This window comes from Filicampus tigris, chromosome 2 (assembly GCF_054856515.1).
Source record: "Filicampus tigris isolate MCC_2025a chromosome 2, RoL_Ftig_1.0, whole genome shotgun sequence".
In the NCBI taxonomy this organism is placed as follows: domain Eukaryota; kingdom Metazoa; phylum Chordata; class Actinopteri; order Syngnathiformes; family Syngnathidae; genus Filicampus; species Filicampus tigris.
The window spans coordinates 25,564,500-25,568,484 of record NC_141218.1 but is presented as its reverse complement, the minus strand read 5'-3'; the positions used below and the strand labels follow the sequence as shown (position 1 = coordinate 25,568,484).

General features: G+C 41.8%; 1 pseudogene; it reads left to right on the top strand.

The window, feature by feature from the left end:
- Positions 1-267: 267 nt before the first annotated feature.
- On the top strand, positions 268-2,239 carry LOC147151904 (uncharacterized; annotated as a pseudogene).
- Positions 2,240-3,985: the final 1,746 nt, after the last annotated feature.

Below are 3,985 nucleotides of genomic sequence, written 5' to 3'. Positions count from 1 at the left end.
GTGAAAGAGTATGTTATTATTGTTTATCAACATATTAGCCTACTTCATAACTAATGTATGTATAAAAACGTTTTCTGGCCGTGCTGAGAAAGCACGTGGTGCTGATGTATCATAACTAGCTAACACTAGAGTTAGACAACATTACTATATGCAGTATGTGTTTGTGTGTGTGTTTGTGTGTGTGTGTGTGGGGGGGGGGGGGGGTGTGAGTATCTATTAATATAGCTACATATTGATCTATTGGACACTTTACTTTTATGTTTCCTCATCCAATGTGTCATGGCTGCTAGATACAGAGCTGAAATTGTTCTACAGATGCTGGATGATGGAGGCCAGTAACGGGGTTGAACTCTTGAGTCTGAAATTTCTGATGATGAGGACCCAGCCTATTGTCCAGGTGGAAGTGGAAATACAACTGAACAGAATCAATCTGATTCAGAAAATTTCTCTTATGTGTCCTCTGAAGAATAAAGTGTCCAAATCATGTCCAACAGAATGAGTCGGAAGGGCTCTTACTGGAGCTGGAGTTACATCCCACCCAATGCAGAACACAGAGCCTCAACACCCTCAGAAGTCAGTCAGGGCTTGCGCAAGGGCTTAGCACCACTGCCTCACCAAAAGATGCATGGCAGTTCGTTATCGCAGATGATATAATACAAGAGGTGATGAAGTGCACAAACTTGGAAGGATGTAGAGTAGCAACAGCTAGAGGAAAAGAATGGAATAATGACCATGAAAAAAATGGAAAAAAGATGAATTCATGACCTTCATTGGATTGACCCTGCTTACAGGAAGTGGGAAGACCTGGGATGTATCAGTCCGTGAGTTATTTGGGAGTTCTCTGCATATTCCCATGTACAAGGCCTCTATGGCTCTTGGAAGATTTGCAGACATTCACCATACCTTGCGCTTGGATGATCTGAGGACCAGAGTCTTCTGACTGGAAACAGACCATATGGCAGCCTTCCGCAATGTATGTGACCTATTCCTGGTCAACTGCAAAAAGCGATTCATCCCCAGTGATTGTGTCACTGTGGATGACCAGCTTGTGCCATTCAGGGTTAGGTGCAAGTTTCTACAGTATATGCCAAGCTATGGGGTTCCATTTGTGCCAAAAATATGTTATGTGTTGATGATAAGTGTCTATGATAGACGTCTATGATACGTGTCTATGTTATGTGTCAGTTATATGTCGATGTATGTGTCTATGTTAGACGTCCATGATACGTGTCTATGTTATGTCGATGATACGTGTCTATATGTTGTTAGACGTCCATGCTAAGTGTTTGTTAGATGATCATGTTAAGTGTTTGTTAAACGTCCATGTTAATTGTTTGTTAAACGTCCATGTTAATTGTTTGTTAGACGTCCATGTTAAGTGTTTGAAAAAAAAAGGAATAAAATGAGCCAAACAATGGCCTAAAGTATGAAGTTTGCTAATCTTGAGTACTGCTTACATTAATGAAAAAAACCAAGATTTATTACATCAAATATTGCACATTTAGAAAAAATGTAGGTTCATTGTTATTAGTGTATTGTACAGTGAGGGTGCAGACAGATTGCGCTGTCTACCGTGAAATAAAAAAAAAACTTCTCATTGACGTCTAACGTACACTTATCATCGACACATTACATAGACACGTATAATGGACGTCTAACAAACAATTAACATGGACGTTTAACAAACAATTAACATGGACCTCCAACAAACATGGACGTTTAACAAACATTAAACATGGACGTCCAACAAACACTTAACATGGACGTCTAACAAACACTTATCATCGACACAAACAGACACCTATGATAGACGTCTACATAGACACATACATCGACACATAACATAGACACGTATCATCGACATAACATAGACACGTATCATAGACGTTGAAGGGGTTTATTATTAGTTTGTTAATAAATGTTAACCATTTATTAACAAACTAATAATAAAAACGTCTACATAACAGACACGTACATAGACACGTACATGGACATATAACATAGACACGTATCATCGACACATAACATATTTTTGGCACAAATGGAACCCCATACCAAGCAGGCCTGCCAAGTACGGCCTAAAGATCCTCTGGGTTTGTGATGCGCGCATCCCCAATGCAATTGATGGGATAGTTTACACGGGGAGAGAACCAGGGGAAGAAGTTCAGAAGAATCTGGGGGAAAACATCAATTGTCTAGTAGACTTAGAAACGCAGGTCGCAACATCAAAAATGTTTAAAAGGGAAAAAATGAAGATATTTCAAACGTGAAATCATTCTTGTGTGGTCCTCAATATAATACTAAATACTATCCAAGTGATTATTCTTAACCAAAATGATAAAAATGGCATAAAAACACATTGATTATAATATGGATCATTTTTGACCCACTTATGGAAGAGTGTAGAGTCCAGTCACTCGTGCATCTAAGGGTTAAAAATGTGTTTCAGTTTTATTCAAGGGGCGTCGTTACAGCTACTGACCAGGACACCGCAGGGCGGAATTTCCTCTGCCTTTTCTGGCCAATTCTGGTCTGGCGTTTTTACTGTCGAGCAATGATCAAAAAGACAGTGACAATAATGGATCTCGTGTCTACGACATCAAAGGGACCTAGATGACTAGACGGTGCATTTAATTGTATTGAGAAAACGCTTCTATACACACACATACATGACATAGCAACCACGCTGCTGCCAAACAAGTTTGCTTCGCAGCAGCAACAAGCTGCGTGGTGGATCTGCTCCTCCGTGGCAACAAATAAATTGCCAGGCCGGGCCGGGGTGAACTGTACGTCATTGCAACGTGTCATAACAGACCGATCGCAAGAGAGAATGCGCGTGGCGTCGTATACGCAGCAGCAATCTCTTACGTGTGGGCGGCATGTGTTGCAGCCCTGTCGCCAACATGTCTAACAGCACAATGCATCGGTCACGTGATGCAATGCGGCAGTCAATGTGGGAGTATCAAAATGCCTAAAGAAGCCTTTCACCAAGTACGTTGATATGAACTTTGGCTGCCTCACAACCACGTCACACACATGAGGGACCATTGGTGGGCCGGACTAAAGTCCACCTCCGCCCTTGCTAAGTCCGCCCCTTATTTTCAAACGTGTCACCCTGCCATCCTCCTCCCCAAAAATGGGTGTCGGCCCGGAGGGACAGACATTCCGCCCCCCAGGATGGACTGCCCAGCTCTGACTAAAACTATCACGAATAGGAATGACTAAAATGTGACTAAAACTAATAAGCATATTTGCCCAAAAGACTAAGACTAAATCTAAAATGCCTGCCAAAAACAACACTAGTACATGTTGACAGGGCTGCCTTTACCAATGGGCTTACCAGATCTTGAGCCCAGAGGGCTACGGAAGTCAAGGGCCTATCAGAATTAAAAAAAAAAAAAAAAAGGGTTTTGATTTTTCTGTCAATCACTTTACATTCTTGCCATGAGTTGACCAACCCGCAGGCGATTCTGTGCTGCGCGGTGTCCGTAGGGAGGGCCTGTCAGAAGTCGTATAGTTGATTAGTTTCATATTATTCTGCCACTTGTTGAAATTTCTGTCATTCACTTGCCGCTGCAGCACACGAATTCCGCTCTTTGGGGCCTATCGGAAGGCATTCAATTCCACATTATTCTGCCATTCGTTGATTTGTCAGTCAATCGGCAATGTGGCATCCGCGAACCAATCACACACCCATAAGATATACAATGACAATTTTTAGCAAATCCCGATGTAGAAGGATTTCCCGGAAGATAGCTCCAGATGTCATGTGACTGATCCGCGCATGGAATAGGGGCTTTAGAGCTTTAGAGTTGTTCAATTTTATTAAACTTTTAATCAAACCTCGATCAATGCACATATACATGCTGAGAATGATTTTTTTTATTACCGTCATGTGTTGAGTGAAAAAAATAAAAGTTGACAAAACATCCAGTTGGCATTCTGTCTGACCGATGGACCGGTCCATCTGTCCGTCACTGACGGA